The 27,131-nt window shown below is 43.8% G+C and overlaps 2 protein-coding genes across 6 annotated transcripts in view; one reads left to right on the forward strand and one right to left on the reverse strand.

The window, feature by feature from the left end:
• The window catches only part of IMMP2L (inner mitochondrial membrane peptidase subunit 2), a 1,785,698-nt gene that overhangs the window by 721,927 nt on the left and 1,036,640 nt on the right, over positions 1-27,131 (forward strand). The window lies entirely within an intron of this gene.
• The window catches only part of LRRN3 (leucine rich repeat neuronal 3), a 116,619-nt gene continuing 108,540 nt past the window's right edge, over positions 19,053-27,131 (reverse strand). Inside the window, exons 3-4 of the transcript XR_003858758.1 lie at positions 22,628-22,755; positions 19,053-20,060 (exon numbers count right to left, since the gene is read on the reverse strand). The gene's annotated coding sequence lies outside the window, so the exon portion shown is untranslated. The remainder of the gene's footprint in view (positions 20,061-22,627; positions 22,756-27,131) is intronic.

The following is a 27,131-nucleotide window of genomic DNA, read 5'->3' on the forward strand; positions in this document are numbered from 1 at the left end:
TTGCAGCGTTGCCATTTCATAGATAAGAGTTATTCCTGATTGAATGTTTGAAGTTAATACTATTTTTTATGGGAAGTTTACTATATTTTTGTCATTCAATTTACTCAAGGGCCAAACCCATACCTAACGTGTTACAGTAGGCCTAATATCATAAGGGTTCCAAGTGTCTTTTTTTGCAGGGTTTTCTGGGTGGCACCACAGCAGTGCATGCTTTTCTGTACAACAAAATGGTACCGGCTACAAGGACCAGCCAGTGCCATTCTTATGTACCGGTAGGTGGGGCAAGAGCAGCTGGGGATCGCTCTTGCACAATTTAGAAATTTTGGACTTGTGGATGGAGGGTATCCGTTTTGAAAGTTTGGATCACTGGAGGGAGCTGGGAGGTTTTTAGGAGAGGAAAGGGGGTCTGGGACAAAGCATGAGACGTTTCTGTTGCGTGTTAGTTATTTGGAAAACAAAGCAGAAGAGCAGGGCAGGCCGGGGTGGCGGGCAGCACAGTATCGGTCTGCACAGGGCAGCAAATACGCTAGCATTGGCCCTGAGCACAAACACTTTTCCTTGTCAGACATAAATTAGAAATGAGGAATTGAAGTTTTGAATTTCTTAACCTATCTTAGTAAATGTTCAATAGGAATTCCCGTGCTTTGAAGTATACCGTATATTTGAATTTAGAAATAAATACACTGTTGAGTTTTTCACAGATTTCTTGACGCTTCTGATTAAGAGATCCTTTGTTTTGGACAGAATAACTTTCAAGTAGTATGGAAATATCTCTGCCTGCTGCTTGCTTCTTGTTCATGTCCAAATTAGTGCTGTGCTTTATAAAACTAAACCAGTTTTTCTTATTTAAGTAGATGCATTATTTGATGAGGAAGAAGTTGTTCTTGCATAGAACTTAGAATTGGAAGACTGGAACATACGCAGGGGGCTGGCCTGAGGATGCATATTACTCTCTTCCTATGGAATATAGTGCTTCAGTTGTAAAAGTTAGATCATTTGTTGAATCGTTATAAGTATCTTTATTCAAGAAAAGCTAAGCTATTTTTTCCAAATATATTTCCAGCTACTTAATGAACTGAAGACTTCTAAATACATTTCTAAAGCATGCCTTCCTCTGGAGTCTTTCACTTCCTCCTGACCCACTCTTTCTTACCACTAGGTAGATAGTGCATCAAGCCAGGTAGAGAAAAACATGGTACAAATCTACTCTTCTTTCACATTTCATCCCTCCAAGTCACATTAAATCTTTACGGATGGTAACTGTGCTGTCCGTAGGTATGACTATCCATGTAAAATTGCCCCCCAGAAACCTCCCCACCCCACAAACCTCACCCCGAGTTATTAGTGCCCCCTCTTACTATGATATAAATAGTTAACTTTTTTGTGAACCTCTACAGATTCTCTCTCTCTCAGCCCAAAATGCAATAAAAGCTGTCCGGTCCATAACGCAGCATGCAATGTGAAAATAACATGGGTGCAATAAATTTAACAAGGTTTGCAGTAGAATACCTATGCAAAGCAGTACTAGGAAAATGACCCTAACCATGCTTTTTTATCATGGACGCTATTTTTGATATAAAGCAAAATGATGAATCTAGGCCTTAGGTGCATAAAAGTGACACTGGGAGGGTTCCCTTGAACACAGTTTCACTGTATCTGTACAATGCTGATATTCATTGCTGCCTGGATAAAGTTATCTATGTTAGACTGGTTGAAAAAATTCCTGTCTAAAGTTAACTATTTAACTCTATTCACGTATGTACAGTCAAACACTTATCCGGGTATGTTCCTCTGAATATTTGGATACATTTTCCCAGATAGCTTTTCCACCCTTTGGATTACTCATTATTAATATTTGTAATTTTGAACTGTTTGGACATATATGGAACATATTAAATTGAAAGTATGTTTACAAGCCTTTTTACATATTATAGTGGAACCTCCAGTTACACTGGGAAATTTGCTGACTGCCTCAGAGAGAAGAGGGGCTGGGACATAGTCACCGCTCATGGCAAAGTCTTTTTCCTCCCCCTCCCGCACAATCCCATTCTACTGGTTGGAGTTGTTAATGAGCAGAGGCTTCCTTCTCTGCTGACTTCTCTCCGAAGTTGGAACTCCAGGGGGCAAATTGGTCTCACAAGACCACAGGATCTAATGTGGCTTCAATTTCACAGGGAAGCTAATAGGAGGAAGCAGCAGTAGCAAGCAAGAAGCTTCACTCACTTGATTCCTCCTGCTAGCAGAGGTGATCATGAGGAGGTACATATGGTGATTGCGTAAGAGGGGGAAATATTTATGCCACTTGGGGCAGTACAGAAGGTAAGCCTTTGGGTAGGGGAGAGGGAAGGTGATTATGATGAAGGGGGAAAGTGGTTTTGCCAAGGAGACGAGGAGAGGAAAATGTATTAGGTCAGGGGCTGGGTAGTAGGAAGAAAAGTAAAAGTGTGTTGTGATGAAGTGAACTAAGTGTTGGGTGTGCCAGTTCATGAAAAATGTTGAAAACCACTGACACAGAGCAATGTGTACCTCAAGGTCCTTTTATTCTGACTCACTAGTACAATTCATATCCTACTTTTAGATGGTTTACAATTGAATTACTCATGTGTGTTTACCCATTTATGTAAATAGCATTTTGGTATGTTTCTTGGGAAGTGCATATTTAAAGAAAGAATGCACGAAACAGTTTTGAAACTTAGAACCAACAAGAATCTAAGATTTTTCTTAACAGCAGCAGCAAACATAATTTTATAGTATACACTATTATGACTTATTGACATTTTTATGTGAGCAAGCAAGGACTCTATTTCTTGACAGGTATTTGGGAAAAATATATTACTGTTTGAAATATCAGGCTATGTCAAACTACCTTAAAGTGGGTAGTTATGTATTAGATAAAGTATTGAATTGCTTTAAAAATATAAAGGTGAATATTCAAAAAAGCTGAATTCCTATATTTAGGCACTCCCATTAAGATAAAAATTCACTTAATTTTCAGAACCTAAAATAGAAGACCCTAAATTTGAGTCTGCAATTCATTTACCTAGATTAGGTACCTAAGGCCTAGATTCATCAAGCAGCAATGTTTTCTTGCAGGAGGGGTCCCATCCCAGGACCTTACCCCAGTCATCTGGGGGCCATGGGTGGAAGGTTAGACTTCAGGGAGGAGCCAACTGCATACATATTTCCAGTAATTTTTCTTTTTGGGGGGTGTCAGGGCCGCTTCAACAGATGGCTCCTGGTTAAAATGTGGGTCAGCCTTGACCCCTGCTCCCCGTTTGGCTGTGTGTGGTTTTTTGTTTTTTTTTACATTACAGCCACATTAAATGTGCAGCAGAAGCCTCAGGACCTGCGTTAGGGTCCCGGGGCTCATCTGATGCTGCCTTAGGACATATTATTTCATCACAGCTGACCTTCTGAGTTAGCTGTGATAAAATATTTGCATCCAGTTGTATATTAATGATTTTCTTTGCATTATTCATGCATGCAAATCGCATGCAAAGAAGGTCATTGTAACAGGAGAGGGTATCTGGGAGATGCAAAATATTGCATATATGATGCGATATATATATAATATGCGTTAGAGCCAGCGACGGATTCCCGAGGAAGACCGGCCTGAGGATTTGCCACCCAGGACACATCACGTGGTCTGTTGAGCGTGGCTCCATCACGGCCGCGCACAGCAGACCACGTGACTGGAGCGATCGGCCCACTGGGGGATGCCCGATCCCCCGATAGGCCAATCCGCCCCTGGTTAGAGCCATAACGCAACTTGATAAATGACCCAGTAAGTTAGGCAGCTAGTGCTGAAAATTAGAGTTAAGCACCTAAATGTTTTCCCTGCCTTATCTTCACCCCCATGGCTCCCACTTTTTAGGACCCTAAATGTTGCCACCTAGTCAAACTCTGTACCTACATTTAGGGACACAGCCTTAGTAAATTTTCAAAAGGCTCAATTTAGCAGCTTAACTCCCAAAGTTAGACATCTCAACCCTTTGAAAATTGGCCTTGTAAATTCTGTGACTGTCATTTTCACAGCTGAAATTCACCCAGTGCCTTATATGTACAAATATTTAGATAACGTCTCTACTCCACAGCTTACTGAAAATGTATCTGGGCAAAATGATGCAGATAACTTTAGCTGAATGTTTGTGGGTAAAAGTGCTAGTGAATATATTTGGCTAAAGTTACCAAAATAAAGTTATCCACATAAAATTTTCCACTTTGCCACTAATTGAGCTATTGAATATTGTAAAAAAAAGAAAATTAGAGGAGCAAGCAAGGCGTGATCCCTTTTCCTCCCACCCCCCATCTAAGCTTAAATTAGAAAGTAGAGTAGCTATCAGTGTTTGATAGAGTGAAGTAAAGAAATTAATATTAAATGCCGGGACACCTGAGAGCATTACCTGCATTTAGACAGCAGCCCAGCACGTGAATATAAAGGCCTCTCCTCTTATTGCTCGGATACTCATGAACTTAAGTCTGTCTTGAGTGGTTGAAAAATTAATGGAGAATCCTCTGAAAAAAAGTATAGTGAATCATCTTGAACCTACCAGTTTTTACTATCTGACAGGCCGATACAGTTAGCCTAGGTTTGGTTGATGGTCCTATTAGTTATTCCCGAGCGATACAGAAAGTAAAATGTGCAGCCAAGCCGCACATTTTACTTTCAGAAATTAACGCCTGCCCAAAGGCTGGCGTTAATTTCTGCTGGCACTGGGGAAATGTACAGAAAAGCAGAAAAAACTGCTTTTCTGTACATCGTCCGACTTAATATCATAGCGATATTAAGTCGGAGGTCCCAAAAGTAAAAAAAAAAAGTAAAAATTGAAAAAAAAATTAAAATTTGGCCCGCGGATTGGAAGACGGATGCTCAATTATGCCGGCGTCCGTTTTCCGAACCCGTGGCTGTCAGCGGGTTTGAGAACTGACGCCAGCAAAATTGAGCGTCGGCTGTCAAACCCGCTGACAGCCACTGCTCCTGTCAAAAAGGAGGTGCTAGGGACGCTAAGACGCGCTAGGAAAGTTTTCTTGCAGATAAGCAGTGGTAAATGACTCAATTTATCCAGTTCTGAGTTCCAAAATTAGCTGTTCTCTTTACAGTTCTTTCTTGCAATCTGTGCAGAAGTATCCCTCACAGGGACCCATGGTGTCTCCACTTCAAAGAAGTAAAAGCAGTGAAGGCCCTGTGTGGTTTGGAACCTTCTTGGGAGGAATCCTGCTGGAACAGCAGCTCCTGATGTTCCTTTAACACTGGAAGGTCCTGGCAGCGGGTCACCACCTCTTCTGTCCTCGTCATGGTGTGAAGGGGCAGGTATTCCCTAATCTGGGCAGCCCCAAAACCAGGGTCCTCCAGGTGGAGCACAGGGACTCACCAGGCCTCCTACCAAAAAAATGGAAAATCCCTGAAAATATACCCAGAGGGATATCCCAATTAGCAAGTGAGTAGACTGGATGGAAACCCTCCCGACCCTAGTCAGCTTCTAGAAGCTGGGTTAGCCTACTTTTCCTGACTGGGCCTGAAAAATAACAAAAGCTTACCTCCTCACTTCCTTCTAATTATTAAACAAACCATAAGAAGCTGCCCACTAACTCCCTCTAGAGAACTGCTTAAAATACCTCCCAGGAAGACAGCCATTCCATACCTCTCAAAGGAAGGACCTGCATCTGAATGTAATCCCCCCCCCCCCTTACAGACCCCACACTACTCTAGCTGGAAAACAGAGCTCACCCAGGGCTTACCGGTGACCAAAATTGGCTATTGGTCACAATAGTATCTACAAATTAGAGGGTTGACTGGATCTTTGCCAGTTTGACTATTACTTGGTCTTTCTGGCAGGCTCCTTTAAACTAGCAGTAATCAACTGGACTTTGACTATGTTGAATCAACAATGATAAACCATGAGAGTGGATCCGATGTGCTTTTTTTTTTTTTTGTATTTAAGCATTTTTATTTTCAGCAATTCGCAGAAACCAACAATACAAGAACAAAAACGCTTAGAGTGTGCATCTCTACACAATACCACGTGATCACAGTACATAGATGCAATGAAATGTGTTATAACAGTTTTCAGAGATTTTGGGAGACAAAACATACCCCAGTGTCTCCTCCCCCCCCCCCCACCCCCTACCATGATAGGCATACAGAACCTACAAAAGGCATAGAGATAACAAATAGGGAAACGGAGAAATAAATAAATAGGGAAATAAAAAGTGTAGAGCATAGGCAATAAGAATCATAAAGTGGGAAATAGGAAAATAAAGAGAGAATATAAGAGGAAATACCAAAGCAGATACAAATACAGTATGCCAAGCGTCGCAGGCAAAGAAAATTATAAGCATCAAAATGAATAAACGTCCCCCGATGTCAACTCTTTGTGTTTCATTTACTATTTTTTCTTTTATGTTTTCTGTTAAGTAACCTTTTTTTCAAGTTCCTACCTTATGCCTTTGTTAACAATTTTATTATAAATGTTCTCTGTATTTGACTATGGAAATATTTTTTCCTGCTTTTTCTGTTTTATGTAAACCGGTATGATTTGCATTTTAATGTAAGAATGTCGGTATATAAAATTTATAAATAAATAAATAAATACATAAAAATACTCAAATTAGTATGATCAAATTGGTATCAATAAGACGCAAAGCTCATAGATGGTCCAATGTTATCTGCCAACAAGACATTGTAGTATGCACAGGTCATCTGGGGGTCAACTATAAATGCACATCAACACATGAGTAGATAGTTGCAATACCGCACTTTGGGAGACTGTAGCTAGGGGTTTGCTGGAAATGTACCCCGTTCTTCTCCTGAAACAAGGAGTATAGTTAAACTTGCGCACATAGCCATTTGTGAAATGGTTCCCATATTTTTTGAAAGGCAGGCAAATGATCGTGATGGATAGCTGTCAATCTACCCAACTGATAGTAAGAGTGTAAGCGTCTGAGTATTATGGCCAACGAAGGGGTGGTCAATTGTTTCCAGTATAACGTGATTTCTGCCCTTGTGGCAATACAAACTTGCAATATAAATTTCTGTTGAGCCGCTGGACAGTCTGGGAGTGGTAGACCTAGAAGGGCATGCCACGGTTGTGGGTCAACCGGCTCGATCCCATGTGCTTTTTATAGAAATGTGATTTGATGATTATTATTGATGATTGTAAATAAAACTTCAACTGACAGATATCAGGTCAGTGCAGTAGGTTGTTGGTGATGGCGTAAAATATAGAAAGATCACAGAAAGCTAAGAGGCCATCTGTTTTGGCATTTAGATATTATAAAGCTTTGTGGTTAGACATAGGAAGGGAGGGCTCATGGGTCTGAACTAGATAATCTTATATGTTTACCTACCCAAGAAGTTAGGAGGAACCTGATAAATAATGATTTGGCCAAGGACGCATATCTTAGAAGTGGCTATGTGGTGAGAATGGCAACTAAGATATATTTGAGGAGTTAGGACAGGAATAGTTATCCACTATGAGGTCCATATTCAAAAAGGTTTGTCCATCTAAGGCCTGGATTTTCTAAGGTCGCAGACCTTAGGAAATCTGGCGATAACGTGGAGCGGGGTGGCAAAGTGGGCGGTGGCCTGCGAAAGTCGGCAGCGATCACACCTCCACAGTGCGATCGCTGCCAGCTTTCGCACCCAGTAGCGCCATTGTAAAAGGTGGTGCTATTGGGCACAAAACTGGTGGCGAAAAGGGCCCTTACCTTTTCTCCATCAGCGACGTCTTCGCAGAGTTGGCCCTGGTGCCGCCCCGACTCCTCCTCTTCCGAGGCTGACTCCGCCCCTATTTAGTGATCGCACGCGAAAAGGGACTTTTCGCTTACGATCACTTTTGAAAATGACCCCCTAAGTTCAGGATCTATCTGGAACAAATCAAAGAATTAAATATCTCTTCTCTCCCCACTGACCAGATAAGTTTTAGTCAGTGTGAAGGAGTAAGAGGTTCCCCCATCCCAGAAAACCTATGAAAGAGAGGAGAAAGACTTGTCAACCCTGGACAAGACTGGAAAACAATAGTCTAAAAATGAAACCATCTCAGACTCTCAATATGAGTAGAGTAACTAACCCCAGTAGGGAGGGACCAAGCATCTCAAAAAAGTTGTGATGGAGAAGGTACAAAGAAGGGTGACCAAAATGATAAAGGGAATGGAACAGCTCCCCTATGAGGAAAGACTAAAGAGATTAGGACTTTTCAGCTTGGAGAAGAGATGGCTGAGGGGGGATATGATAGAGGTGTTTAAAATCATGAGAGGTCTAGAACGGGTTAATGTGAATCAGGTATTTACACTTTTGGATAATAGAAAGACTAGGGGGCACTCCATGAAGTTAGCATGTGGCACATTTAAAACTAATCGGAGAAAGTTCTTTTTCACTCAACGCACAATTAAACTCTGGAAAATGTTGCCAGAGGATGTGGTTAGTGCAGTTAGTGTAGCTGAGTTGAAAAAAGGATTGGATAAGTTCTTGGAGAAGAAGTTCATTACCTGCTATTAATTAAGTTGACTTAGAAAATAGCCACTGCTATTACTAGCAACAGTAACATGGAATAGACTTAGTTGTTGGGTACTTGCCAGGTACTTAATACTTATGGCCTGGATTGGCCACTGTTGGAAACAGGATGCTGGGCTTGATGGACCCTTGGTCTGACCCAGTATAGGCATGTTCTTATGTTCTTAAGTAGATAGGTCCACCCCAGACAGGAAAGACAAACTGGAAGATCCTATGGCAAGGAAGGAGTGGGTCCGAACTGGAAGAGAGGAAGGAAGTGCATGAATCATATGACATAGGACAGAGGGCTGTCCAAAAGGAAGCAGAATAAGAAGGGGAGGAGATGGAATTCATTCCAGCAGGGGCAAACCAGGAAGAGGACACAGACTGCACTCTGGAAGGAAGCATTCCTGAAGAGGCCATGGACACTAAGTAATTTAAGAGAGTGCAATGAAGAGAAAGAAGAAACCAGCACTCAGGTACTGCACAACTTGCAAATAGGGGAAGCTGGTTTTTGGGAGGTTGTGGCTGAGCTGACCTTAATCGAGTAAGGAATGGGAAACATTCCTTCAGGTCAAGCTTATCCAGAGGTGGGAGGTGACCAAGCAACTTCAACTCTTTCCAAGAGTGAGTTTGGGAATAGAAAAAAAAACCAAAAAAAAAAAAACCTGAGCTGCGCATTGCAGGTTGTTGTGCTGAGAAGGAGTGCAGTTTGTTTTTGAAAAAAAAAAAGTTTCATTTCTCTGGGAAACTATTAAGGCTGCTTTGCAAGTTTGTGTGCCGAACAGTGCTGCATTTGGTTTTGAAAAAAAAACAAAACGCTTCCTTTTTTTTTGGCTTCTTTATCTTGCCTGACAACTCTCAGACCCTTACCTGGGGTATACCCTACACAAGCCTAATTTGTGCCTGTTGCCACAGGTTCCATTTGTTTTACTTTTTGGATTTTACTAACTTGGGATCTCCACCAGTGGATTACAAAGAGCCGAGTTGCTTATTTTGAGTTCTAACGGAAGGGGTCAGAGATTATCCTAACCAGAGTAGGGAGGTTTCTAACACTGAGAGGACAGACCTCTTCCATCTGGATCTTTAAAGGGGAACTACCCTGAGAAGCAAGGCCTGCGGAGATCACTCTGCTATAATTTAGCTGGATGAAAAAGAGGTGATGCAAAGACGTTCCAAGAGTAAGGCTTAACCTTAGCTGGGTGAATTTGGTTGTGTCTGAGCGGAGCCGAGTTCATTCGACACATCCAATGTTATCCCATTTGCTTAAGGTGAGTATTTTCAGCTGGAAACTGTCCCTTTGAATATTTATCTAAAGATATCTTGGTAACTTTACCTGGATATCTTTGTCGCTCAGTGGCTTAATGAATATGGACCTCTAAGTAACTGTGACATATTTTAAGTTAGTCATTCTGTTATGTGATTACCATTTTCACTGTTACCAATTATTGCATTGCATTTTTTTTATACATTATGAATCAGCAAAACAAATACAGATGGTATTGCTAAGATTGGTGCATAATGCAGTTCTATCCAAATGTGAAAATTATTCCTAGCATTTCTACTTTGAAGGAATAAGAATTGATAATATATGGTACCTTACGAAACTACCAAGAGAAAACAAACAGGTCAATATTTAACCACTATCTGGCTGAGCAAATTAGCCAGGTAAACATATCCAACTAACTCACTTCCTTTTCCCCATTGGGAGAAAGTGGAAGGTGAAGGCTACTACTGGCCCCAACTCAGCACTTTTTTTTTTTTAATACAATTACCACTTCTTTTGAATATTTATTTAGATTTATATTCCGCTTTTTGCACTTTTTTTTTCAGCACTTCAAAGTGGATTACATTCAGGTACTGTAGGTATTTCCCTATCCCCAGAGGGCCTACAATCTAAGGGGGTCATTTATCAAAGTGCTATATGGTGTTTTGCAAATGAGAAAAAGAGGAGGATTTTGGGGCTGGGCTCACAGTTTTGCGAAGCCATATCGCACAGCTTTAACAACACCTTTTTGATTTGCGTAAAGCCTCTCAATAGGGCTTTATCTCATGTTGCGATGTTTTCGCAAATGCCGTTTTTAGATCCTGGAGAGCCAGCCTAGCTATCAGGGCCCTCCTACAACCCCTTTGAGGGGGGGGTGGGGGTGGTGGAGAGGGAGAGAGAGAGAGAGTAACTGTAATGCCCTTGTACTAGATAGGTATTTATATCTCTATAGGAGGCCCACCTGGTAACTTGAGGTGAGGTTTAGGTATTAGTGTAGGGGTTAGGGGCCACTTTGACATTCAAAGTGAGACATACAAGCAGAACAGTGCTCTCTTGAGAAGATTTGATGACCTTCGGAGTGAGGAAACTCACCCAAAGATGAGATTTGTGCAATGTTCTCTCAACCTAGCTTGATGGACTCTCTATGGGTAACAGCTGGTGTGCAGTCCAACCCAGGTGCCAATCAGCAGCGCTGCATGATCTTACTTGCGCTGTCATTGGTGAACAGCTCTGATAAGTGGCAGTAAGAAGTCCAGATGAAGCCAATGTGGGCTGCAGACTTAGAGGAGGGAGCAATTCATATTGAAGAGCCTGGGAACGCAGCAAATGCTGCTGGTGAGTGTAGGAGCAGGCTGCCTAATTCCTGTCCAGAAGAGAGATCAGCCTAATGGGAAATTGGGAGATCAATATGGAAGGGAGAGAGGAGGGTGCCCTAATGGGGAAGGGGGAGAGAGGGATGCCCTGTTGGAGAAGAAGATGGTGAATTACTTGTGGAGGAGAACTGGGGGGTTGTGTGTTGATTTTCAGGAGTGGTGTCATTTAGCTTCAAGGTAGTCATTACAGGTCATTTGTCTAAGAATGGGATCCCTGTCCCCCACAGGCTGCTTATGCAGATCCCTGAGCCGAGTGGTGGTAAAATAGCGCACATGCATTTGAAAACAAAATATACTATACATTATCCCAGGACAAGCAGGATGATAGTCCTCACATATGGGTGACGTCACTGGACGGAGCCCTGTCACGGAAAACTTTTCTGTCAAAGTTTCTAGAAAGCTTTGACTGACACTGGCACACTGAGTGCACTGAGCATGCCCAGCATGCCATGATCCCTGTGTCCACAGGGGTCTCCCTTCTGTCTTCTTTTTTCCATACTGCAGTAAGCATCGCTTTCAGGAGCTCTGTGAGAAATTTCTCACAACTTTTCCTCACGGAAACACTTGAAGTTTTACTTCACAAATAATTTTTCCCTACACGAGTCTCCCTTCGCGTACATTTATTCGACGCTCGGTGAGTACTTTGCCCTGGTTTTCGGTCGGTTCCTGTCACCTCACTAACTGTTTCCCAGGCCTACCAATCAAATCGAATTGCGGCCTTCCCTCTCCCTATGTTTTTAGCCCCACAAAGCCTGCGAGTGGCCTCCTGTGATCCTCCACCTGGTTATTAGGGCTAGTGGGATAGGGACATCCACGGTTACCGTTGCCATCAGGGCCGCTGTCGATTCCCTCATTACCTTAGTAGCAATCGATGCCCCCATCAATAGATGCCCAGGTCGATGCCATCGATGCCCAGGTCGATGCCATCGATGTCCACACCAACTTCATTGATGCCATCGATACCCAGGTCGATAATGTCAATGCCATCGATGCAGTCTAGGGCAGTGTTGAATATGTCTATGCCATCGATGGCCGAGTCAATTTTATTCATGCCATCAATGCCCGTGGCCGTTCCATCAATGCCATCGTCGATTTCACTGATGCTGTCGATGACCTCGGCGAATTGTCAATGCTGCCATCGATCCTAACGATGCCGGTATCGATTTCGCCCATGCCATCGATGACTCTTCGATTCTACATCAATACCTATGCAGATACCATTGGTGCTTCCATCAATGTTATTGGTGCCCCGCCCGTGCCATTGATGCTTTCATTAATGTTTTTGACATTACCCTAGAGGCCGCTTTCAATGCCGCCATCGATACCGTCAATACTACTGTGACACCTAAACGCAATGCCCTCGACTAAACAAAATGCTCCATACTACGGGTTCTTTACCAAAGCCCCGTATCATCCTAGGGCACTAGACAGTACCAGGAGCAATACAGGCTTGCTGACAGTCTGTTACTACTCGCCATCTAAGACAGCGAGGGCATCCACCTCAGCGCTGGGGAAAGACCAGGCCGAGCACCGTGGCAATCATCGTCACCAGCACGGTGACTGTCTACCATTGATGCAATCCAGGACATCGGTACTACCTTACTCGGTGCTGGAGAATGACCAGACCGAGCAACGAGACAGACATTGCCACTGCCACCGCCTCTGTTACGCACATCGGTGGCAGTTCCTTGCTGCTGTAGAATGACCGAGCCGAGCTCTGAGGTATACCTATTTCGCACTGGCATTATTGGACATTGAGCCAGTTGTGAAGCGGGCCCGGGTTCATGTCATGTGCTCCTCTGCTCCTCAGGCGCCGAGGCGTTCCCCACCGACATCGGTGCGGGGTTCTAAGCCACCACAAAATAATGTGGAAGCGCCAGACACACCTAGCCTGTCTCCTCTGTAGCTGTGCTACCATACCAGATTACAGAGTAGAGTCGGACGTTATGTCCTTCAGGCTGTACGCAATGCCTCCCGAAATCCACAAAGCCATCAAGATTCACTGACTCATCCTTCTGCGATCTACCATGAAGGTCGGTATGTTCTCTAATCCCGCTTCAGCTACAATCCCATCGAGACCTGGTCACTAAATTAGGTCACATGGTTTCGTAAGGTTCTAGGTTGTGTTATCTTCCAAGAACCGTATTAGTGTCACATAGCGCTATTGCTGGCTATGATTGACACAACACCAAGAGAATCTCTCTACCAATAATTGGGATTACACCAAGACATCCTCCCGTTTTCAGCAATGTGCCTCCGCTCTCGATAATACTCTGGCTTCTGGATCCTGATTACGGTCCGAAGTCCCAGATACACCAGCTGCTCTGCTAGGCAAAAAATCCAGCAGACACTGCCTCACTTGCAAGCCCACCTCGAGACCTGGCTACAGCTCTCGATGTTTTCTTGCACAGCAGACAGAGATGTGGGTAAGACCTTTACTGCTCATGCTCCCGTGGGAGACTAGCTGATATCTAGATTAATCAACTCTGCCAGTTGGACACCTCCTGGTCTCCCAACTTTGCTGGATATCAGAGCAGCCACCCCACTTAGTACCAGGATTCAGGGTACAGTCCCCCAGATGCTACAAAGCACGGGGGTGGGGGGGGGGAATTTTTAAATCTCACTATTCTTTCTTTCAACAGAAAGCAGATGCTCTCTGCCCACCCTGCACCTCAGAAATATCAACTTTCTTCGGAAGGGACAGGTAAAATGGTGTTTCTCGTCACCATGCTTCCCTTACTGTGGTAAGTGGGTTGCCTCTCTCCTCCAGAATTCTATGTGCTTCATAGTGAGTCAACAACATTCCAATCTCAAGTTTTGCTAGGTGCACTAGCTTCGGCAACCTGTGTATTTCAGCAAACTCTCTAGCAGTGACTGCTGTTTTTCTATGGAGTAAAACATCATTCACGGTTTCCTTGCATGCATAACTGTCTAACAGCAGTCAATCCAAGCAAGAGGCTCTATCTTCTCCATGACTCACTATACATCTTCTACCTGGGATTAAGGTTTAACTACCATAAATCCCATATGAAACAGTTTTGGGCACTACAGTCACAACGAACTTCCTGCCCACCAACCGCGCAGACATACTGACAATTTCTTACACATCTCTGCGCGTATGCAACATAACCTCAGCCCCTCATTCTTTCATAGATGGGCCATGGGGTGTTTTCACTATCCACTTACTCATCTGCCCAGAATGGCTATGAGTGAGATTCAGGGGAAATTTCAATTATCAGTGGCTCTAAGCTGTTCAACCACTTTCGTCCCTGATCCATATTACCGATCTAGAACCAAATCTTCAGATGGTTCTGGTCATGATCGCTTTTACTTAGGGTTGAAGAGTTTGAATTCACATCATCCCAACTCAATATACATCTATTCCGCTCCATACAGAGTTTCATATCAACTTGCTGGAGCTTCCAGCCATGCGTTATGCCTTTTATGCTTAAAATACTGCCTCTGCTACAAACCTTGCTGCAAGCAGACAGACAGCATAGTGGCAATATGATATTACAACACAAGCATGCACAACCTCTTAGCTGCTCTGCCAGGAAGCTGTGCAGCTCTAGTCTTCGGCCCTTGCACACTCTATGCTTTCCCAGGCCACTTATCTAACAGACTTACCGAACGCAGTAGCAGACCTTCTTCATAGATCTGTTCATCCTCTCGAATGGTCTCTAACTATATGTGTAGCGAGCAAAATCTTCTAGCGCTGAGGTCAGCCCACCTTGCCCTCTGCATCCAAATCGAACCATACGATGGACAGGTTTTCCTCCCTACACATGTGTCTGAATGCGTTCCCACGGACGCCTTTGCTCGCTCTGCAACAAAGGCTTCTTAAATGTGTCTCTTTCGACACCTCTCATAGCCAAAACTCTCATTATGCTACAACAGGACAGGGTTCACTGTTTCTCAGACCCATATCCTGACCGTGACAAATATGCTTTCCCATACTTCTCAACCTATCATTCTAGTAACCAATTCGCCTGATCACAGGTCAGTCTCATATCACTGATGTTTTCAGGTACTGGTATCATCACAACAGTCTTCCACACGTAAATCTTATCATTTGAAATGGCATGATTTACCACATGACGCATACGCATGACGCATACACATGACGCATACACATGACTGATCCGGGTACGTACGTACCCGGATCAGTACCTGGATCAGTCCAGATAGTGGGGTGTGTCTCCTACACCACTCCTTTTCTCTTATGCTTTCTAACATACCCTCGGATTCTGGTCCCCAGACATCCTCCGCATGGATACACCTCAGTTCCAATTCGGTGTACCACTTGGGAGTGGGGATGCCCGATTAATGGTTCAACCCCTTCTGAGTCAACTTACCATAGGTTATCCACTGCTTAAGCCGCCTCTATGTTCACTGATTACAGAATGGGGCCTACATTTAGTGCTTACACGACTTGTATGTTCCCCATTCGAGCCTTTGCATTCCTGTAACTTTAACAGTCTGACATGGGAACTTCTTTCCCTCATAGCCATCACTTCTGCTAACAGGGTCAGTGAGTTACACACCCTTGTTGCATATTCACCCGACCCTGCGTCCCTCCATGACTGAGTGGTCCTATGTACTCACCCTCATCTTCTTCTTAAGGTAAACACAGCCTCTCACCTTACTCAGAATATACTCTGCCCACTTTTTCCCAACGCCTCTCTCTCACCAGGGCAAGAGGGTTTTCCACTCCTTAGACTGTAAGAGTGCATTTGAATGCTATCTAGACCGCACTACACTCCATAGGAATTACACCTAACTCTTTCCTTCTTTGACAAAAGACAATCTGCAAGTTCAAGTGGGCAAACAGACTCTCTCTCCAACTGACTAGCAGACTGTATCGAATTATGCTATGACGCACCAGGCCTTCCTCTCTAGGGGTGAGTGCAGGCACATTCTATAACACCATGTCAACATCAGTACCACACTATCGTTCAGTACCAATTGCCGACATCTGCTAGGCTGCGACTTGTAGCTACCTTCACACACTCACAGCCCCCTACTACTTATTAATAGCTGACATATGTAAAGCTGCAACATGGACTTCTATTCACACCTTTCCAGCTCATTATTGTTTGGACAAGGAAGGTCAACAAGATTCAACCTATGGACAATCTGTCTTGAAGAACTTGTTTCCAACGTAATCCCAACTCCTTCCACATCCAACCTGCTGTGATTTCAGGCTGCCTCATTTTTTCCAACAGTATACCAGTTATTGTGCCCATTGCACAAGTTGTATGCTGTTGGTCAAATACAAGAATGACTCTTGCTAATCACTCATATGTGAGGACTATCATCCTGCTTGTCCTGGGATAAAGCAACATTGCTTACCTGTAATAGGTGTTATCCCAGGACAGCAGGATGTAGTCCTCACGAAACCCACCCGCCACTCTGCGGAGTTGGGTCCACATATGTTTCTTATTTTATTTTATTTTTTGCTCGCACTTTTTGCTACAAACGAGACTGAAGGGAGACCCCTGTGGACACAGGGATCATGGCATGCTGGGCATGCTGAGTGCACTCAGTGTGCCAGTGTCAGTCAAAGCTTTCTAGAAACTTTGACAGAAAAGTTTTCCATGACAGGGCTCCATCCAGTGACGTCACCCATATGTGAGGACTACATCCTGCTGTCCTGGGATAACACCTATTACAGGTAAGCAATTTTGCTTTACCTCCTCTGATCTTAACACACCCTTGGGAATGCTTGTTTTAACCCAGCTTAAAATATGTGCACTATGAAAGTTGATGTGCATTTTTAACTGGGCAGAGGAAGGCTATTTCCTTTTTGTGATATGAAATTCTCATATGATCTCTTTTTTTATTTTGGCACTTTGAGATATACTTTTTCAGCTCCATGGATCTGCCGTACTATTATGTAGAATTACAAAGATCATTTGTAGCTTGGTTTGTTTCTTTTCTGACATTTCAAATAATGACATCTAAATAGTTGATAAGAATTCTACAATTATATTGTTTTCAATGTGCAGTTTTTGCTTTAGCTATGTAGTTCAGAAAATAGCTGAGATGGAATTGTTAATGTGACTTTTCTGAATGTTTGTAAAGAACAGCATAAAACTGGAACTTCATGTGAATACTTTGCTAGCAGATTCAATGAGGCCAATATTAAAGGTACATAGCAGGGTATCCAGCTAAATGTTGACTTGTGAATATTAAAAACAATTATCTGGCTAAATATTAGCTGGATAACTCATTATCTGGCTAAAGTCTAGTGGAATAAGTAAGGGGCATTTCGGAGGCAGAGTCAAAAAAACAGAATAAATGATCCAACTAACTGATATTTGGCATTAGCCTATATTCAAAGCATTCGGGCAGTTAAGTGTTGATGCCATGTTTAAAACAAAGCAAAGACTGTGGTGTGGGCCTTCTGGCCCCATTTCTCCCTTCTGCCCCAGTTAAATGAATAATATCCCTGGCTGTCGATCCCTCCTTTCCCCCAAACTGGCCCTGCCCTACCCCTTTGAAATCGACAAAAAAATAAACGTGGCAAGCATAACCTTCCCTTTGGCTTCACCCACAATCGACCCATTCTGAACCTTCCCATCTCCCTTGGAAACCGCAAACCTCCTCCTGTGACTGGGAAGAAGTTGCCCAGCTGCTGGCACATCCAGTGTGTTTGCTAAGGGGCTCATCAGGCTTATTCTTACTTTAGACAATATTAACCCACCCTGACCAGGCAAACAGCAGGGACCTCTTCATCACTCTGATGGCTTAGATTGTGCATTACAGGTTTCTAGGAAAAAGGCCCACATGAGTGTAGCACAAAAAGGGCATGCCAGCCCAGGATCTGCATACATTGTGCTGTCATTAGCCCAGTTAGGTTTCTTATTCCTCTCCCATGCTGCAAAGATTAAAAATGCTTATTTTAGTAGGAGAAGAGATCCTGGAAATGATTTTTATGATTTTTTCCACCAAAGATTGGAATCTATGGGCCAATATGGGAATGTGAACTCTGAATTATGGGATAGTGAGACAAGCTTAGAAATTATGGTTTGTGGTATATAAATTTTAAATAAATAAGTATAGGAGAAGAAAGCTTAAGTCACCGCTCATAATTTATTTGTCTTCATATTTTTATTATCAGGGTTTCTTGATTCAGCATTGTTGGTAATATTGCTGACAAAATGAGTATTATTGTAGGATGGAAGTGTTGAGCCTTAGATATGAAAACTTTGGGCACATGCAAAGTGGAAAAACCTTGTATGTAGGAGCCATAGTGAGGAATAGATGAGAGCAATACATTATCTCCTGTTTGCTTTAGTTTTAATTTGTGAATTTTAATTTACTGAATACAAATACCTTTACCTTTCTTCACCATAAAGTGTGAGATGCTGTATGACATGTCAACTTATTTTTTGAATCACTGTCAAGGTTTGCAGTGTATTTTATTTTTTAATTTTAAATTTGCTTTCTATAATACATGAGACTTCTGTGTGGTTGGTAGCCACAACGCTGTCTAACTGGACCCACTGGTCCTGAGGTCTCCTGCAATCATGTTGTATCCCCCTCCCTCCCATCCTCATATAGTCCCTAAATGTGACCTGGAGACTTTGTTCTGGGTAAGGACATGGCCACAGCTTTATTTACTTAAATCCATTGTCCTTATACCCAACTGAGGTTCATTTGGAATTATGATTAAATTGGGATTTGATAATTGATTGATTGATTTTATTGGTTATTGCCTTGCCCTGGGAGGTGCCCACCCAGCCCATTAAGGGTAGAGGAGTGGGTCTGATATCACTTCACTTTCACAACATGTGCAGGATTAGGGCCCCACCCTTGCCATACCTCCCCCCCCCCCCCCCCCCCCCCCCCCCACGCATAGAAAAACCACACATGACTAGGCAAAATTTAAACACTTGTTTATGGACAAATATATCAACAAATAAAACACAAAAATAAATTGAATCTGCACTAATACAATGACCATCCTGACTGCATAACAAAGATATTTCCCTGAACCCCTAGGTGACTAGCCCCAATGCACTCGGTCAATAAGCAGTTGACAAAGTTAAAACCCAGTCATAGAAGACATATTGTTGCAGGGCTTGCTGACACGCTGAGATCTGTACCGTAGAAGTCCCAGGGTCCCTGCTGAGTGCTGCTTGGTCTCCCCCCTGAAAACGCCATTGAAGTGCCAGGGTCCTACCTAGCTGCAGAGTGGGCTACTTGCCCGGAGTTATATTGCCCCAGCCCTTCCCCTGGGCTGCTGTACTTGGCCTAAAGACCTGAATGACTGGGATGGGGCACATTTAGATTGCTGGTCACCACGCCACTGCCCCTTGGTAATGCACTATTTACCAGGGGTCCCCCACTACACTGCTGCATCCATCACTATCCAGTAACACCTCCAACACATCCTGAATGTCAAGGTTAAATATGTCCCAACCTATATCTGACAGATGCACACTATCTGGACAGAACAACCCGGAGCAGGTTTCTTCTATTAAACTATGGGGTATGCAAAGCTCTGGCACAATGGGCATGAATCTCCACATCTATCTGTTGATCTTCTGCCTCGCCCTATCCGCTGCCTGATGAGAGCACTCCCCTGTCCACACGCATCTGGGGGTCATACCAGACCAAATGATGTAAGAGTCTGGATACCAACCGACAATTGAGATGAAATCTCTTTGCATCTTCTGAACTAGCAGATCGTTGCCCAAAGGAGGAATTATAATTGCTAAGGGGGCTGCAAATATTTTCATATCCATGATGATTGGCACCAATTGGTCCCATCACATCCTCTGGATTCCTCTCCAAATCAACATCAGATGCTGCGATGCCATGCCCAGATGCTCTCCTGCCAGGCGACATTTTGCTCTGTTGTGCGCCCATTGCACAAATGAATGACCTTTTATCCAGACGTGATGTGTCTGTACAGCTGACCCTATATCAAAAGAAAACCCCAATAGTAGATTAGGCCATGAATAAATCTTGAAACGCCATCTTCCTACCAACATTATTACCTCCGAGCGCAAAAAGTTGTTACTGCACCAATTCAGAATGAATGAGTAGAGAAGCCTTTGTTTGATGCCCCGGATGCCCGCATAGACAACTGCAATACCCTTGCGAATTGATACCAGGAGACAGGGCGACAGTTGGCATTGTTACCCCTGGGGGGATACTGCCAAAATGCCACCCCGATGAACTCTTAAGAATTGATCCCAAATCTGCATATCTTCCCTGATTGCCTGAGAAACCCTAATGTGGTGACGTTTCTTAGTGACCTCTGCTGTTGCCATGGCCAGCCTGCATCAAAATCCCTACCCTTAGGGATCACACGGGAGGCAGAATTTAGAAGCCTAATGAGGGATTGAAACTAGCGCATGTCCTGAATAGACTCCTGCAGCTTTAAAATCTTCTCCCTCGGCAATCTGGATATTTGCACCTATACATCCAACTCCATTCCCAAGAAAACCAAGACCCTCATCGGGCCTTCTGTTTTTTCCCCTCTAGTGGAATGTCAAATTCCGCTACTACACTCTGAAAGGTAGCTAACAGATGCTTACATTCTTTTGAATCTCTTCCCACTAATAGGAAGTCGTCCAGGTAGTATACTATTCTTGCAGCTCCTGATCGCTACTCAACCACCCAATGCACAAAAGAGCTAAATAGTTTGAAGTACACGCATCGGGATGCACTTGTCAAATTAATACATGTCTCTGAATGAAAAACCCAGCAGGTGAAAGGAATCTGGATGCACTAGCAAAAGTTGAAAAGTGGATTCGATGTCCGCTTTTGCTAATGCCGCTCGAGCATCTGCTTCTTTAATAAGGTTAATGGCAGAGTCTAAGGAAGCATAAGATACTGCACACAGTTGCGGGTTGATCAGGTCATTTACCGAACACCCTAAAGGGTATGAAAGGTTATGAATGAGCCTAAACTCCCCGGAATCCTTTTTTCGGACCATTCCCAAGGGCGATATGACCATATTACTGAAAGGCTGTGACCTAAAAGGGCTGTCGATTCTACTCAGTGCTAACTCTGAAAGGCTTTTTTGCTCTGCCTCAGATTCATGCTTGGATAGCGAGAGTGCATTGCGTACAGGGCGGTGACATTTGGGGGGGCCTCAGATGCATGGAATTCTAAAACCTGCACTGAAACCAAGGTTGATCTGAGATACAGTCTCTCTGAAGGGGTATCGTCTAAGCCTCATTGTCTCAGTGTTGACCGGGGATGGCACCAAACCCCTCTGGGCCACGAACTGGGTAGGGGCCCTGCTGCTTACGATCCCTCAGCAACCTACACTGGGTATCTGGGTGTCCATTGCCACAGGATGAGCAGGCTTAAACTTGCAATGGGCCCAAGTGCAGTGACCCACGTTGAATTGTCTGCAAGTGATACGCCTCTCTCCACTAGCCGGGAGAAATCTGTCCTTAGCTCCCCCCACATTAAACCCTGGCTTCTCCGCACCCAATGACCTGTTCCCTGCCATCTCATTTAAACAGAGATCTAAGACCCGGTGCCTTCAGAAAATAGAGCTGTTTTCTGCCTTGTTCCTCCGAAACTTAATGTCTTAATTTAACCAAACCCACCCACCCACTTGTGGGCTTTTGTGATGGTGTCTAAATACCTAATCAGATATGGGGCTTGCTTGGGTTCATGCTCAACTACCTCACTCATGAATATATGGAATGATGCCATCCAGTTATTAATAGTTTTGAATATTTTTGGTTTCTTTTCCTTTGTCTCAGCTGCCACCTCTTTGTCTTTCACCTCACTATCTTCACCATCTTGATCTCTAATAAGGAGGAGCATGAAAATATATATATACTCCAATTTCCAAATCTTTTTCTTGATTTTCTGGGATACACCACATGCCAAAGAACTGACCCTACACATTACCTCCTCTCTGTTGCGGAGAGACTGCCCTGCAGTTGCCCCTAAATGTAAACCCAGGCCCTGTTTGCCTTCCTCCCCTGAGTTATCAGCAACCCACACATCTGCAGCAGAATTGACAGATGGCGCAGTACTACGCCTGTTGCCAGCCCACTTTTCTTTAATGTTTTTAATACATTCTGCATTATTGCTGCTAATGCCAGCTCCTTGTCACTACTATCTGGGGCTGAACTTGAGTCCGAGTCACTGAGATCATCCTTACCTTGGTCTGCTAAACCCGAACCCCCAATGCCCTGAGGGGCTAGGGACATGGTGTCCCCTTGAGTGGCATATTTACCGTTATTTCCAGCTTGGGTATTAACCACACTGGATGATCCTGCCAGGCGCTGCTGAAGCCATTCTGTGCCATGAGTCTGGGCCTGTTGGCACAATTGACATATGGTCGTCAAGTTCCCTATGCTGGTCACTTTCCCACTGCCTTGTGTGGCACTACGTTGTGCAGCGGATTATTGTCTGCTGGCCTGCAAGGAATTGAATTGCCTGCCCACCTGTGAGGAGTCAAGTTAGATGAGAGGTTAGAATGTCGGGACTTCTGTTGGTGTGAAAATCCCTTACCAACAGCCACTTCCATTCCTCGGTTTTCCTGCTCTCCAGCTCTTTTGCCCTTTGTTGCACCGGTTTCAGAATGTTTCTTCAGAGCCATGCCGCTGAGGAATCCACCGCCCCTACTATAAATTAGAATTCTGAAAAGGACAAAAAGAACATTTGAATACTTCAAGCACAAGGAAAGGTATAAACTTTTTCTCTGATAGTGAGAGACTCCCTAAGCAGCCAATCCATAGCAACAAGAGTGGATCAAATTATGTGCTGGGCTAGTGTAATCTGCAAATAAGGATGAATAAATGATTCGTTTGCAGGGCCATTTTTTATTTTTTTTAATAAAGCCCTTCCAGCACCATACCTATGCTATCAACTCTGTGAACAACAAAACAAAGGTCATATGACCAAAAACGACACCATGACCCCCTGTGAGTGCAAATTCAAGACTAACTGCATCATTTCCCCTTATGCCCTCAGCAAAGATAGCTGCTGACTTATCTCCTAAACTAATGACAAATGGCTGTAGCTCCACACTCTATGTCCTGAACCAAAATGGCTGCCACCATCATTGCAGTGCCTTCAACAACGATAGCCGCCACACCATCAAATCGCCCTCAACAAAGATGGCCACCCCACAATCACAGCTCCCTCATCAAAGATGGCCACTGCAACCATCACTGCGCCTTCCGCAAAGATGGCTGTCATCAATCGCAGCACTCAGAACCAAGATAGCCCCAACCCTCCCTGCAAGCCCCATACAAAGATGGCCATTGCTCTATTTGCAGTGTCCCCTAATCTGTGTATTGTGCTGGCACACAAATATCCTAAAACCATGGCTGCCCAAAACAGAAGCACACTATGGCCCCAAACAGAGAAAGAAATCCCCCCACCTCAGACATCGCCGACCAAGCAAAGCCAAGTGCAAGCAGACGTGCATCACAGGGAGGAAAACCCGTGTAGCCACATCGGCAGATGTTAATAACCACTGCTATTTCCAATTGCCGACTATCACATTCAAAATGCCTCTTCAAAAACATTTTTTTTTTAATTCTGCCAGTCTTGTAAGCCTCCACTGTACTGGCTTTTCCGCACCTCCCAGTGTCATCAACCACTCAGCCTTCCCTTTAAATCGCTACTGCACCATCTATCTGCTGTTCACCCTGCCTTTTACAACAAGCTCAGATGCAGCGGCTGTGAGTCTCGCTACTCTGTTCCCCTTACCCACTGTTGAGCAATAACATTTTTACCACCACATGCCTACCTCTTTCCCCCTGGGCAAGCCACCGGTTCTCTCTCCAGTGCCACACAGCACCTCAGTGCCCTGCGGGTAACCCACAAGAAACTTTCCTTTTTGCCGCGAAAACACTGCCTGCTGCCTCATATAGCTGAGCAGCTGTAGATTCTGCTGACGCTGCAAATTCAAAACCTATCGAGCATGCCGCCTCAAGGAAAAAAGAAAGTAAGTCACAGCCCCGAAACCAAGCACCAGCCATGCAGGAAGAGCAGAAAGGACTTGGCCAGATGTGCCTGCCCTTTTTGATCATCGTCCCACCAATCCCTATCTTGCTTCCCCTAAGCCCTCCCCCTAGCCCAGTTCTGACTAGCCTGCTTACCTCCTCCCCTTCGCCAGCTCTTCCTCAGTGCTCTTGTTGTGAGGTAACTAGTCACTGGGACTTAATCGGTGGTGTTAACTTTTCAAATCAGGAGGCCCCATCCATCCAGGCAAGCTGTTATTGGCCCAGCCTCCCCCCTTTCATACTTCTTACAGAAGTATGAAGGCCACACATCTGTCGTAAGGGCAAGTGGTGGTCAGGCCTTTTGTCCAAATTTGTGTCTTGTTCACTTCATTGGTGCATGGAGGGCCCATCCTTACTGTAAAAATCTGTGATGCCACTCTAGCCATATATCATCATAACTGAACAACTCTATTGAAACTTAACAGACATGCAAACAATAGATACAAATGACACACATGCTCAGATGAAACCCCAGTTTCCACCACAAGTTCTGACAGCAAATCTTCACTTGTCGGAAACTCCCCTTTTCTAGCAGCTGTGGCCATTCCCCTGCAATACTCTGAGAATTGCCTCGCAAAGTCTTCATGGAATTTATCCAGACCAGAGACTGTTGGGTTGGCAATATCAAGTCTGTAAAAGGCAACTGTATCTGTTGAGAGTAAAGTGTGGTGTATGATGAAATCACCATTACGCTCTAAATGTTTTACTCTCTATTCATTCAGCTTCTTTGGAGTCTGATCAAAGGCTCCTGGGCTTTTTGCCCTGCACGACATGAGAAATGGGATGATGCATAACCAAATGATTTTTGTCAGTGGAAACCTATCAATTATCTGTGTGAGATCCCTCTGGACTTTCTTCAAGGATTCAATGCTGTGGGTCACTACCAGGTCATTGCCTCCAAAATGAATTATTAGAGTGCCCACTGGGGCAAAGTGTCTGCTCCTGTGTAGCCTCGCAATGTGTTTTTTACTACAAATATTTTTACTGGAAAATAAGTACAAATAAATGTCTGTCAGTTTCCCTGTACTGCAGTTAAGGGATGAAAATGAAAACTTACAGCATGTATGACAAAATCAATGTGTGTGGGTGACAGAATGAATGAATGCCAGCAATTGTGCATAACAGTGTATGTGTGATAAACTGTATATGCGTTACAATATATGGATATAGCAGAATGATCAGTATTATTGGAGTTAAATTTTAGCATGAATTGTATTTAATGCCTGTTAAAAATAGGGGTCTCTGCGGGATGCAGTAAGCTAATAGGATACAAATCAAATAGGAATTTAAAAAGCATGCTACATGAAAAATGCATACTAAAATTGGAATTAAAGTGAAAAATCCGCACTACTGCAGAAAAGTGCTTTACAAAGTGCTTTAAAACAGGAGTAAGGAAGAATCTGACCAGAATGACCTTGAATGCAAGATTGGCATGGGGCAATCCTGACTTGGGCACAATATCACATGCAAGACCATTTGGGCAAGGCATGCCAAGTGAAATCAAAGGGTAAGCTCTCTACAGCACCACCTACAACTGAAAAGGATGCACTTTGGTGCATCTCATATGGCTGTAGTTGCCTGTTCCAGACAACTTACATAGAAACATAGAAATATGATGGCAGAAAAACACTATATAGCCTATCCAGTGCCCATCTGTGCAATTAATTTAGCATTATAATTCTGATCACTTCCTTAGAGATCCCCTGTATTTATCCCATGCTTTCTAGAATTCAGATACTGTTTTTGTTTCCACCACTTCCACTGGGAAGCTGTTCCACACATTCACCACCCTCTCTGTAAAGAAATATTTCCTAAGATTATTCCTGAAAATATTGTAAACTAAAAAAGGGAATCCCACTCTATCACAGCATTCAAATCAAAAGGCTCCATGGCACCAAACCAGAAAAAACCAGCATTTCTCCAACTACACCAAAAATCTCCCTCAATCTTCTCCTTGCATGCCCTGCCCCACTACACCAATGGCGAACACCCCAAAACAGAAAAACATTGTCCCCCTCTTGAAACAATGAGAGATCATTGGTGCTCACCCCACCCCCATGCCTCTGCACATCTTCTCTATGATCTCCATATTCCGCCAACGCAGATAAAAGGACATGGACACCGAACCACAGAAATCACAAAATCAAATGCACACAACGCAAAATGCTGCAACACACACCTGCAGTGATCTGCTGGACCTGCAAAATCTTTATCCCGATGAGTGCCAGGGCAAACAGAACTCTTTGATTTCACTTGGAAAAATAGCCTTGAATGCGAGATTGGCACTGGGCATCCTGAGTTGAGCACAATCTTGCATGCAAGTCCATGTTGGTCATGCTCCTTTCAACTTCAAGCGCTTACCTCTGTACTCCTGGTTTAATGCACTTAAATGGATTTTCAGATTAACTCTGAGGTAGAGGGAACTCACATTTCTGGTGGCCATGATATTCTCTTGCTGTGCCCATGTGGTAGTGTCTTTCTACCAGTCTGGGCACAGCAATATAATAACTTTGGCCACTAGAATGCGAGTTTACTCCTCCTTAGAGCAAAGAAGGCATACGCCCTCTGGGGCTTCAGCTGAATGACATGCACATGGTGTGGTGCATTCTGACCTTGAAATACTGTTCAGCTGTAGGTACCCACTTAAGAGAGCTCATAATGGAAATGGAAATCTTCCTGGGTCTGAGTAGAGGGCCACACTGAGCACAACAAAAGACAACATTTGCCACTAGAAATGTGAGTTTACTCCATCTCTGACCCAGGAATTACATTTCCACTGTAAGCTCTCTGAAGCAAGCAACAGTCACTGTTTTTTTAATGTTTTCCTGAACAGTAGACCAAAACACTCACCAAGTGTTAAAGTATGTACTGTTCAGCTTTTGGTGCCCACGCAGACAGCCTGTGCTTTGTTTATTTAGCTGTAGGTGCATTCCCAGAGAGCTTCTTCTTTTATTTTACTTGCCATTCCTTGTCAAAATAGCCATGAATGAGAAAAAGTGCCC

The sequence above is a fragment of the Rhinatrema bivittatum genome, chromosome 9 (assembly GCF_901001135.1).
Source record: "Rhinatrema bivittatum chromosome 9, aRhiBiv1.1, whole genome shotgun sequence".
NCBI lineage: Eukaryota > Metazoa > Chordata > Amphibia > Gymnophiona > Rhinatrematidae > Rhinatrema > Rhinatrema bivittatum.